The 13,221-nt window shown below is 51.2% G+C and overlaps 1 pseudogene; it reads right to left on the minus strand.

Moving 5' to 3' along the window:
- Positions 1–10,641: 10,641 nt before the first annotated feature.
- Positions 10,642–11,696, minus strand: LOC135577911 (olfactory receptor 14A16-like; annotated as a pseudogene).
- Between the last annotated feature and the right edge of the window lie 1,525 nt (positions 11,697–13,221).

Below are 13,221 nucleotides of genomic sequence, written 5' to 3' on the forward strand. Positions count from 1 at the left end.
CAAGGCCTGAGTGCTCTGGCAGCTTGGTCACCGTCCTGCTTTGTGTCAGTGCTGTGGGCGCAGGCAGGGACAGGCAATGGGCACTGCTGTGACAGAGCTGGACTCACAACAGCCTTTCCAGATAGAAACGTGATCTCCTCAGGGCAGTGCATGATGGTTTATATCTTCTTGCAAAGTTTCTCTCAAGCATATTCCTACAAAAGTCACCCACAGATTCAGACACCAGGGTACAGCTGAACAGTGTGTGTGTGCAGGGCTGGCACACAGCAGTGTCCTCTCACAGCCAGGCTCCTGCCAGAGACCTGCAGGACCAGCAGAGCAGGGGCTGGGCTGTGCCCCTGTGCACTGGACACCCCATGGAAGGAGCCCCAGGTCAATCACCATGGACTGGCCCCTCACAACCACCATTTTCAATACTGGCCTTTCACCCAGAGAATCTGTTCTTCCCTCCATGGATGGACACTCAATGAATAGCTCAGCAGTCTGTGTTGCTTTGTACAGATGGGATGTGAGCACGCACATCTTGGATGTGAGGTGACATGAACACGAGTGAGCACAAACACCATCAACTGTTCCTTGGGGTTCCATGAAAACCTGTGGCACACACAATGTCCTGAGGTCACTTCTTGTTGGAAGTAACACCCCACGGGAAACTGTCTGAATGCAGCACTGGCTTGTGCTTCCTTAATTGAGCTCCCCGTGTCCATTCCTCATGACGTGGGACATATCAGATGAGTGCAGAGCAGGGTGACACACCATAGCTGAGGTGTCTCCCACCCCTTTGGAGTGGCAACGGGAGGCCAGAGGGACAATGTGACTCCTACCTCTGTGTGTAAAAGGGACAGACTGTCTCTGAGCATCCCTGGGTGCAGAAGGGGTCCTGAGACCAACTCAGATATGGATGCCTGATGGAACCCTGGCATTTCTGTGTGTGACTCCAGGAACAAACCTCAGTGTCCCAGTGAGATTCATCTCAGCTGCTGGGACAGGCTCATTGCAAGTGCTCCTGTATGCTGTCGCCCTTGCCTGTGATTCTGGGTTGTGCTCTCAAAAGTAAGACAAAGTGGTAAGAAGGAGAATTAACAGCTGGTCAACCTGCCGCCATACCCGGAATTTTGCAGGGTCACAGACATGGTGTTCCTTGGTGTCCTAGTAGCCAGATCAGTGATCTTTGGGCTAGAGAATTGGAAGCTGGGTGGGAAGTGGCTGGACAATCAAGCCAAATGTCATCAGCGGTACAAAGCCCTCCGTGCAGCCAGTTACTAGTAGCATCCCTCAGTGACCAGCACTTGGACCAGCACTGTTAAAGGTCTTTATTCTCCCTCTCTATGATGTGACAAGTGCACTTTCAGCTTCTCTGTGGTGAGGCATAGTTGTGAGGAACCCTTGAACAACCTCGCCTGGTTCACCCTGCCTGGAGCAGAACAGTGAGACAAGTGAGACAAGGGCTTTCTTCAAACCTCAAGTTATTCTGCGATTCAATGAATCTTTCCCTTGGAGAGGATTTTGAAGGCAGAATAGGCAGAGGAAGAATAAAAAGAATAAAAGACAGAAAAGGAGTTCTAGATGTTGTCAACAAAAATACAGCAGTTCCTCTGAAGAGTGTTTTTCAACTCAAATCTCTAGTCGGGAATATATTTGATAAATTTGATAAAACAAGTATACTTTTATCTGATCGGGTTCTGGGCCATAAAAAAGGTGATGGATAGTTATGGTATTATGAGGTCAGCTGTGTCTCAGACACTCATAATCCAGTCAGAATCCTGTGGCTGTGAAGGGGACAGTGAGGTCAGTTCTGTGTCTGGAGGTGACAACCCAGCAGCAGGGACATGGCTGGGAAAGAACCTCTGCCTAAGTATGACAGATCCTACCCAGGAAGAGATCTTGGAGACAGGTTGTCACATCCATCCCACCTGAGAACATGACGGGACAGCAGCAGGGACATGGTCGTGTGTATCACAGAAGCTGAAAGGCCAGCAGCACTCCTGGGATTTAGGAGATCATGGTGAGGTTACTTCTCTCTGGTCAGGTAAAAGACCTCAAGAAGCTTAATGTGTTGGTTTCCCTGCATGAAGAGCAGTTTACGAGGTGGCTGAGCTTCCCTTGGTAGTGGGAAAAAGCAGGAGAGGAAAAAAAAGTCACGAAGTGCAATTTGGAAGGTGGAGACTGGATATCAGGAGTAAGAAATGTCGCTGGAAGGGCAGTGCTGTGGTGCAAGAGGTGACCCAGAGGGAGCTGGATCAGACCATGGTTTGTGTTCCAAAGAGCAGCCAGTGAGGGTGCAGACACAGCAGTGAAGGTGCAGAAATGCTGGGTGAGAGCAGGTGGGGAAGCGAGATGGGTGTCTGCAGCCTGCAGGGAAAGAGGGGCAGGGGTAGCACCGTGTAGAACAGCCTGAGGTGGAGATGGCAAAGGGCGCTGTAAGGCTGGAAGGGACCCACAGAACCCAGGTCTCTGTCCCCTTGGCCATGGCAGTTGTCTCTGCCACTGAGGCCCAGCAGAAGACATGTTGTCCTCATGGCACTGGGGCCTCGGTGCCTCCTTGCAGCCCCACGGGGAAGCTGGAAGTTGTTGTCCCAGTGTTGTCCTTCCCTGGGCCTTGCACACCCACATCCCACGGTCCCAGGAAGAGCCCTGAGCCGTGTGTGAGGGACAGGATCCCCCTTCCCATTGCCTGGAGCTCATGGCTTCTCCTTTCTGCTTCAGAAAGCAAACCAAGGGGTTTCTGAGCATCAGAGCTGAAGAAAAGACCCAAAGGAGACCTCATGGTGGCTACAGCTTCCTCACAAGGGGAGAAGGAGGGGAAGGTACTGATCTCTTCTCTGTGGTGACCAATGACAATATCCAAGGGAATGGAAGAAAAATGTGTCAGGGGAGGTTTAGGTTGGATATTAGGTCACCTTGTCACAGAAGAGATCAGGGTGCTGGACGCTGAACAGGCTCCCCAGGGAGGTGTCACAGCCCCAACCTGACAGTGTTCAAGAAGAGATTGGACAACGTCCGCAGACACACGGGGTGACCTGTGGGGTGTCCTGTGCAGGGACAGGAGTTGGACTCCATGATCCTTGTGGGTCCTTCCAACTCAGGACATTCTATGATTCTATGAAATGCTAGGTCAAAAGTCCATGTTTTCATTGTACAGATGAGTTGTAAACATACACATCATGTGCATGTCCAGTGTGTGCATGTGGTGAGATGAACCCAAGGGAGCACAAATGTCATCAGCTGTTCCTTGGGGTGCCATAAAGGTCAGTGGGACAGAGATGGTCTTCAGGGGTCTCTTCCAACCTGCGTTATTGTAGGATTCCATGAATCTTTTCCTTGGAGAGCTCTTTCACGTCAGAATAGACAGAGGAAGGAGAACAAAAAATCACAGGCAGAAGCAGAGATATAAAATGTCCCAGAGTAAATACAGCAGCTCCTCTGAGGAACGTTTCTCCACTCAAACCCTTGATAGGAAATCTATTGGATACATTTGATGAAAGCAGCTCAGTTTGATCTGCTCACACACTGGACCACAAGGAGGGTGATGGTGGGTACGATGTCATGTGGTCACTGTGTCTCAGGAACTCATAGTCCAGTAGGAACCAATGGCTGTGGAGGGGACTGTGAGGTCACTTCTGCCTCTGCAGGCCAACAGCAGGAACACAGCTGGCAAAGGACTGTGAGGTCACACACACGAGACGAGCAATCGGGCCCAATCAGCATGGCTGGATGAAAGGCAGGTCCTGCTTGACCACCCTGATCTCTTCTGTGACAAGGTGACCGGCTGAGCAGATGAGGGAAAGTCTGTCGTGGGGAGTGAATCCGCCACACGGGCTGTGGGTGTTGTGTCCTTAGACTGCAGTAAAGCCTTTGACACCGTGTCCCACAGCATCTCCTGGAGAAGCTGCAGCTCATGGCCTGGATGGTGTATCTGTGATGGATCAAGAACTGGCTGGAGGGACGGTCCCAAAGAGTTGTGGTGAATGGAGCCAAATCCAGTTGGTGGCCGGTCATGAGTGGTGTCCCCAGGGCTCAGTATTGGGGCCAGTTCTCTCTCATCTCTTTATCAATGATCTGGATGAGGGGATCAGGCGCACCCTGACTATGTTTTCAGATGACGCCAATTTGGGTGGGAGTGTTGATCTGCTGGAGGGTACGAAGGCTCTACAGAGGGATCTAGAGCTGCTGCTTTATTAGGCTGAGGCCATTTGTCTGAGATTTAACAAGGCCAAGTGTCAGGTCCTGCACTTTGGTCATAACAATGCCCTGCAACAATACAGGCTTGGGGAAGAGTAGCTGGAAAGCTGCCTGGTGGGAAAGGACCTGGGGTTGTTGATTGACAGCAGCTGAACATGAGCCAGCGTGTGCCCAGGTTGCCAAAAAGGCCAATGGCTTGATGTGCATCAAGAATAGTGTAGTGGGCAGAACCGGAGCAGCGATCATCCCCTTGTACTCGGCACTGGTGAGGCCACAACTCAAATCCTTGGTTCAGTTTTGGGCCCATCACTATAGGAAAGACCTTGGGGTGTTGGAGTGAGTGCAGAGGAGGGGGACAAGGCTGTTGAGGGTCTGGAGCACAAGTCTGCTGAGGAGCAGTTGGGGATTCCGAGGCTGTTTATCCTGGAGAAAAGGAGGCTGAGCGGAGACCTTTCTGCTCTCTACAACCATCTGAAAAGAGGTTGTAGCATGGAGGGTGTTGGTCTTCTCCTGAGTAGCAAGTGAGAGGATGAGAGGAAATGGACTCAGCTTGTACCAGAGAAAGTTCAGAATTGATATTAGGAAACATTTCGTCATGGAAAGGGTTGTGAAGCAGTGGAACAGGCTGCCCAGGGAAGTGGTTGAGTCACCATTCTCTGTTCCTTAGCGCAGCTTCTAGGAGGATCTGTTCCATCATCTTCCCAGGCACAGGTAAGAGGCTGACAGGTCAGTAGTTTTCAGGGTCCTTCTTTCTACAGCAGAGAGAAACACTGCCACACATCGCAGGTTAAAACGTGGAGACTGGACATGAGGAGGAAGAAATGTCACTCAAAGGGCAGTGCTGTGGTACGAGAAATCATCCAGAAGGAGCAGGAGATCAGTCCATGTACTTGTGTTTCCAGGAACAGAGCATGAGAGTGGAGACACATCAGTCAATGTATGGAAATACCAGGGTGAGAGCAAGGGGAGGAAGCGAGATGGGTGTCTACAGCCTGCAGGGAAACAGAAGCAGCTGAGGGACAGTGTAGGACAACCTGTGGTGGAGATGGCAAAGGGCACTGGCAAGGCTGGATGTCACCTGGAGAACCCAAGTCTTTGTCCCCTTGGCTATGGCAATGGCCTCTGCCACCAAGGCCTGTGAGCAGACATGTTGTCCTCAGGCACTGGGGCACCTCATGGCCTCCTTGCACACCCCAGTAAGGCTGGGAACGGTCACACCATTGTCCTTCACTCAGCACCACACAGCCCACATCCCCTGCCCCAGGAAGAGCCCTGAGCAACGTGTGAGGGACAGGATCTGCCTTCCCAGGGGCTGGGGGTCAGGCCTTGGCCTCTCTGCTTCATCCAACTAAACCAGGGTTTTCTCAGCACCTCAGCTGCCTGCACGCTTCCCTTTGTTTATCTGCCATCATGGCCTCCAATTCTCTGCTCTAACGAGTCCCTGGGGAGGCTTTGCTGGTACTTGCCCTCAGTGGAACTCATTAATACTTCAAGGAACTTAGTGCTTTCTTCTTCTGGCTTTGACTTCTGGAAAGGTTTGTGCAGTCTCCTCTCAGCACCTGAGTAATGTTCAAGGACTCAGCACCCAATGCACCATGGGGCTCATTACACTCAAGAAAGCTCTGACAAACCATGTCTCTTCTTGTAATTTCCTTCCAATCTTGTATAGTTAATTAGAGAGTTTTCTTTGTGTAATTACGGAAAAAGATTTCAAAAAGCTTCTGATAAAAAAGTATTTCTATTGTAAAGGGTGTATTTTAATCCTTTTCAGTTTGGAGAGGATGCGATTGCAGCATTGTCTGATGTTGATCCAGGGTCTCTCCTAAGGAGGTCTGGACTGGCTGGAGAAGCTGTCCCTTGAGGTCTCACACCGTGTGGACAACCTTGCTCCTCACCTCCCCAACCCCATCGTTTCTCTCATTGGCCCCTGGGCCTTGCATCCCTTTTCCTCACACCAGACTTCACTGCAGTCTGCAGCTGGATGTGCCAGCTCCTTTGCACCAGCTCCCACCTGCTCTCCTTGCAGACCCAACTGCACACAGGAAACAGGGACTTTGCTTTACCCTTGAACAAACAAAACACAACTGATGAGAGTCATGATTAAAAGAAAACAGACTCCTCAACTGTACACCAAGGACAAGCTGCCACCACTGAGGTTCACCTTCTCCAAGGCAGAACCATGCAAGAAATGTTTTAGACAGAAAGGAAATTATAAAATAAACACAATAAAAGAGTTGGCTAGAGACAGAATTAGACAGACTACTGAAAGACAAGGAAGCTTTTAACTCCTTGAAGCTGAAAGCAGCAACCGGGTTGTTGACAAGTGTCTGAGTGATCAAACAGTAAGAGGAAGGGAAACCCAGAGAGCAATCGCAAGTGTTGTGTGCAGATCAGCTGCTGGAAATGGGACCTCAGACATGGTCAGTTTAGTCAGGGCAGGAGGAAATACCTGGAGGATGAGGGAGATCAGATGCACAGATAACACAGAGAGTGCTGAGAAGGCAAATGTAGTGGAGGATCAGAAGTTCTCCTCTCGTTCTTAATGCACATCCTGAAAAGTCTCATTTTGATCTAACGGGAAAACACTGATATTTAAAGTATTCAAAAGAAAGAAAGGAGAATTACAACACCAACAGTGTTTGATGTTTAAAGTTGCAAGAACACATTTCCTTCACTCTACATATTTCAATTGTTTTCTTTTTCCCTCCATTTTTAAAAAAGCTTCTCTAGATTTCTCTCCTACGAAAGCCTCCAGCATTCAGAAAGATAATCCTTGTGTCTTGTACAGAGCCGAAGGCACCAAACAATCCACTGCCATGGGCTGTCAGTGCCACTTTTAACCCTTGGCACACAGCGAGTCATGCTGGAAGCTGTTGGCCACTCTTGACTGATGGAGGAAAGAGGGATAAAAAGGTTAATTGAGCTTCTTCTCTTTTTAGATGGCCATGTTGACAGTGATCTCAACAGACCTGTGTTGTCTGTCTTTCTATCTGATTGTAAGGAAAAAAATATATTTATGTGTTAGTAAATATATAGTAAAATGTATAAGTGTGTCCAGTTACATTTCCTACCAGCACTCTCCAAGGAAGAATCTTTCTTCAGATAAATTGCTCGTTTGATATTGTCTTTGTCACCCATCCCCTGTCCCACTGGCCACTGAGACCATCCTTGTGCTGACAATATCTTTGGAGAAGCCCTCCTGGGTGCCCTCCCCTTGCACGGCCATTTCAGCCACTGCTCAGCGTTGGCTTTGCCGGCTCCATCCCTGCACCCCCAGGCCAGGTGTCTGTCTGTCTGTCTGTCTCCTGGGCAGCCTGTTCCCCTCCAGCCTCCCTGCACGTCCTTCTGCTGTTTGATCTCCTAAGTCAGGGGGTCCCTGTTCATCCATGCTGACCTCTTGCAGGCCCTGCTGGACTCCCTGGCCATCAGATTGGTTTCTTCCTGGGTTCTGAGGACACTGCCCCTGAACAAGGACTCACAGCCTGTTTGTTCTCCAGGACAGCCAAAGCAGATCCTCCAGTAATGAAATCAGCTCTCCTGCAGGACTGCACTCTTGTTCTGCAGTTGTCCTGCTTCTCCACCATCTCATGGTCACTGCAGCCATGGCCACTCTCATCCTTCAGATCTCCGCCCTGATCCACCTTGTCTGTTGGTAGGAGACCAGCCCTCGTCAGCTCGTCCGTGTTTGTCTCAAAATGCTGTATTCCACACCTGCAGGAGCCTCCTGGGTTGCTTGTGCCCAGTGCTGCTGCCCTCCCAGCAGACCAAGACATGGTCCAACTTGCCATGTAATCAAGGACCTGTGACCATGAAGCTTCCTCCAAGACAAGGCTCTGTGCACACCAGGCTCCCCTCTGCACAGAGCTCATCTCCAGCTCCTCATCCACCCGCCTGCCTTCCCGAGGAGCCCTGGCCACCCCTGGCTGCCCTCCCACCACTGAGCTGTCCCACCAGGGCTCTGCAGTCCCCATGGGGAGCACGGTGCTGCCTGCCCAGCAGAAACGACAGTGCTGGGTGGGAGAAAGGAGAGGCAGGTGCAGGGGAAGTGTCTGGAGGTTGGCTGTGAGGTGACCCCTGGTGCCAGAAGAGGATGATGCAAGGGGAGGCGTCATGGGAGGGAGGTACATTTTGAAGTCCCATCTTTGAGAACAACCCAACTGGGCACGTGGTGAGTCAGGCCTAGTGATGTCACCTGGATGCTGGAAAACACACCCAGCAGTGCTGAGAGCCTGGGAGATGGGAGATGCAGGAGAAGGGGAAGATGACACGGCTGGAGGTGGGTTGTGATGCCACTTCTATTGCAGATACCTGGGGCAGATGTAGGCCAAGCAAACATGGATGCATTATTACTTGTGAGGTCACCTCATGACAGCAATGTGATTGGCCAGAGGTAGGCAGGTATCATGAGGTCATCAAGGACGCCAGATGGGAAGGCTGCAGACAAATGACCGTGCCCCTGGTGAGGCCCTGCCCTGGAGTGAAGCCACCTGTACGTGCCATGGGAAACTGTGGGACGTGCATGAGAAAGTGAGGGATGTGAGAAGGGACCAGAGGACCAAGGCAATGGAATCCAAACTATAAAATTTGAGTGCAAGTGGAGAAAACCTGAGCCCATTGGGGAAAAAATAACTCATGATGGTTATGAATTGTTGAGGAGACCGGGGCAGAGAAAAGGAGGGATCAAGGTGGATCGTGGAAGAAGCAGCTTGTGGAAGAGTGGGGAGGAGAGGGATTCAAGTGACCAGCTGCTCATGGGGAGGTGGCTGGTCAGTGCTGCTCTGGCCACCCCCCCTGCCTGATCACCATGGTCTGTCCTGCTTATTAAACTAGTTTCAGCTGGGGTAGAGTTAATTATCTTCATAGCAACTTTATGGCACTGTGTTTTAAACCTGTGATGGAAACAGTGTTGATCGCACGCCCATGTTTCAGTCAGCGCTGAGCGGTGCTTGCACAGAGTCAAGGCCTTTTCTGCTTCTCACACTGAGAAGTGAGAGTAGGCTGGGGGTGCCCAAGAAACTGAGAGGAGACACAGCTGGGACAGCTGACCCCAGCTGACCAAAGGGATCTTCTGTAGCACATGAAGTCATGCTCAGCAATAAATCTGGGAGAAGAAGTAAGGGGGGAACACTCAGAGTGATGGCGTTTGTCTTCCCAAGTAACTGCTATGTGTGATGGAGCCCTGATTTTCTGGAGATGGCTGAACACCCACCTGCCAATGCAAAGCAGGGGATAGATTCCTTATATTTCTTTGATTGCGCACACAGCTTTTGCTTTACCTATTAAACTGTCTTTATCTCAACCCTCGAGTTTTCTTTTACTTTTAAGATCTTCCCCTCATCCTGCCACAGCAACAGTGTGGTGCTGAGCTGATGACCAGGGTTAAACTACAATATTTCTTAAACTCTGTTCCTGGCTATTTACTGTGTGAGTGGGTTCACTGTTGTGTGTGTGTTTGGGTGTAAATGTATGCACACGCTTTCTTGGTCAGGTCTAAGTGAGGCTAGCAAGGAAGAGGGAACACCAGGATATGAAGAGAACTGGGGCTGGAATGGCCAAGTGGGCAATATCTATGAGTCTGGGTTGACCCAAACCCCAGATCCACACTGGAGGGACCACAGGGGTGTGTGAAACTGCAGGTAAAGTTCTACCCGGGATGTACAGACAACTCGTGCAACCTTCACACCAGCTCAGTCTGAGAGGAGGAACAGAACACGCTCAGTACTGTTGCTCATGGTTGTGTAAGTGCTGCTGTTGGTGTGGTGAATGTGAAGGTGCTGTTTCCTGTTGGAACGGGTCTGTGTGGGGTGGGCTGTTTCCATCTTTGTTTCCCTGCAGATACCTGGATTTAGTGCTTTGCCATGGGTTGACTCCACCTTGGGCCATGTCTCACTCTGTGGGCTCCAGTCACTGCCCACCTCAGGCACACAGGTACATGTGTATCTCATGGGCTCTCCAGGCAGCTCCAGATTCCTCTCCTGGAGGATTGTCCTCTGCCCCATCATGCTCTGGGACAGCCCAGTCTGACTGTATCTCATGACCAATCCCCTTCTCCACTGTCGACAGACAACAAGGGTTGTGTCTTAAACCACAACTCTGTTGTCTATCAGCTACCAACGTGACAACGAGCTTTGACCTCAGGCCCTTTTGAGTGAAATTCCTGGGCCTGTTGTTGAGATCAGCTTTAGAACAACAACCAAATATTGAGGAACTGCCGAGAGGAGATGTCATTTTATTACGGAGATGCTATGGGAGACCAAGCTCTGAAACAGTGTTAGGAAAATATTTATACAGGTTTCACGTGTTTTAAAAATATTAAAAATGGGTACATTTTTCAGGATAGTCAGCTAAACACAAACAATTATGTAGGAACATAAAAACCATAAATAACAATACGGGTAATGCTAACAAATTAAGAGGGATAAAACAAGGTACAGGCCTGCACTGGGATACAAATAGACATCATTTGTGGACAGTGATGGAATGCTGATAGGTATTGACAAACACCCATGAAATCAATTTTCTAATAGACTCCTTGAGCTCCTGGTTCCTCATGCTGTAGATGAGGGGGTTCACTGCTGGAGGCACCACTGAGTACAGAACTGACACCACCAGGTCCAGGGATGGGGAGGAGATGGAGGGGGGCTTCAGGTAGGCAAACATGACAGTGCTGACAAACAGGGAGACCACGGCCAGGTGAGGGAGGCAGGTGGAAAAGGCTTTGTGCCGTCCCTGCTCAGAGGGGATCCTCAGCACGGCCCTCAAGATCTGCACATAGGACACCACAATGAACACAAAACACATGAAAACTAAACAGGCACTGACCACAATAAGGCCAAGTTCCCTGAGGTAGGAGTGTGAGCAGGAGAGCTTGAGGATCTGGGGGATTTCGCAGAAGAACTGGCCCAGGGCATTGCCCTTGCACAGGGGCAGTGAAAATGTATTGGCCGTGTGCAGCAGAGCATTGAGAAACCCAGTGGCCCAGGCAGCTGCTGCCATGTGGACACAAGCTCTGCTGCCCAGGAGGGTCCCGTAGTGCAGGGGTTTGCAGATGGCAACGTAGCCGTCGTAGGACATGACTGTGAGGAGAAAATACTCAGTTGAAATGGAAAAGACAAACAAAAATAGCTGCGCAACACAGCCTGTGTAGGAGATGGCCCTGGTGTCCCATAGAGAGTTGGCTGTTGTCTTGGGGAGAATGGTGGAGATGCAGCCCAGGTCGAGGAGGGCGAGGTTGAGCAGGAAGAAGTACATGGGGGTGTGGAGGTGCTGGTCCCAGGCTATGGTGGTGATGATGAGGCCGTTGCCCAGGAGGGCAGCCAGGTAGATGCCCAGGAAGAGCCAGAAGTGCAAGAGCTGCAGCTCCCGTGTGTCTGTGAACAGCAGGAGGAGGAACTGGGTGATGGAGCTGCTGTTGGACATTGGCTGCCTGTGGGCATGAGGTCCTGTGCAAGGAGGAAAGACAGTTACATGTTAGGGGTGACTTCTCTGAGGAAAATAAAGGTCCTGTTTCTCATGGAAAACGCCCTCCCTGATGGAGGGATGTTTCAGCTCATTCTCTCTTTCTACCAAGTGAGAAAAAACAGTTTATCACAGTTTAAAATGCAGCTTGGGCATCTGGTTTCCACGAACACAGCTCTGAGGCAAAACCCCCTGAGTCGGTGTCAGAACAAAAACTGACCCACACTCCCACCCCAACCCCAGAGAGCAAGAGCACCAGGGAAAGGTGGAGAAACAGGGAAGGACACTGCAGTGCTACCAGAAAATAAAGCAAGGACAGAAAGGCAGACGGGCATGCTGTGGAACCTTCTCCTGACCCGGCTGTGCTGCTGCCACTCACATAATGACACTGGAGAGCAAGTACTTTTAGCACCTTTTTTGAGTACCACGTTCCAGGAACCCTTCCCCTGGAGGTCCAGCTGCTGAGGTGGAGACTCGTGACCTGGACCCCATGGCTTTGGGGCAGAGGGTCTGCTGGGGAGGAGAGGAGACCAGGGGTTGCACTGGGAAATGTGTCTGCACTAGAAAGGATGTGAGAGACATTCCTAAATCCCATCCCCAGCATTTCTGATAGCAGTTAAGTCTTCCTGCCCATGTCTGTGCTGCCTGCAGCTGTGTGTGTGTCCCTGGTCTGCTCCCTGCCAGTGTCACAGACCCCGTCCCACCCGCTGTGTGCTCAGCTCTGTCCTGCTCACACCTCCTGGCACTGCCCAGGGGCAGCTCTGTGTGTGCAGGGGCTCAGGAGCAGCTCAGACCAGTCCTAACGAGAACTGGGGTCTCAGTGTCTGCTCCAAAGAGAGAAATAAATCCCCATCTCCCACTGCACACCCAGACGAGCAAGAGTGGAAAACTGAAAGCACAGACTCCTTCCCTTGCAGCTGTTCATGTGTTGAAGTTGTTGTTCAGAAGGACCCTCTGCCATGTCTGTGGGGGGATCTGGAGCTCTGAGCAGCCCTGACCCACACAGCCCCCTTCAACCCCACAAGCTCCCTGCCTGCCCTGCCGGGGGTCGCTCCTTCCACCCACAGCTGCTGCCATGGGATCTCCCGGGCAGGCTGAGCGCTGACCCTGGCAGGCGGCAGAGTCCCTGCCCAGCACAGCCCTGGGGTGCAGGGACCCTGCTCTGCAGGACAGCCCTGGGCACCCCTGGGTGCTCCCCCTGCAATCACCCTCAGCAGAAGCTGCCATCATGCCCTGTCCCTCTGACAGTGCAGCAGGGATGTGCTGGTCTGGAGTGTGTTCTTCTCTACAACAGAGATACTGTGAGAAAGACCTTAGAGATCCTGCAAACTGTGTCTTGTGGCGGCTTTAGGAGATCCCTCCAGGAAATGCAGCTGCCTTGTCCTACAGCGAAAGTCTTACTGTGTCAGGATTCTGAAGATTTGTGTCTCATTGAGTCCATAGCAACCAACCACCTACATTGCCTTTCCCAGGAGAACAGCCCAGCTCAGCAGCTCAGGAGCAGCCCAAGGCACTTTAATGACCCCTCTGGTGGGTTTGGTGCTGAGTCCATGAACCTCAGACCCTGAGGGGAAGCTGAAG

The sequence above is a fragment of the Columba livia genome, unplaced genomic scaffold (genome assembly GCF_036013475.1).
Source record: "Columba livia isolate bColLiv1 breed racing homer unplaced genomic scaffold, bColLiv1.pat.W.v2 Scaffold_178, whole genome shotgun sequence".
NCBI lineage: Eukaryota > Metazoa > Chordata > Aves > Columbiformes > Columbidae > Columba > Columba livia.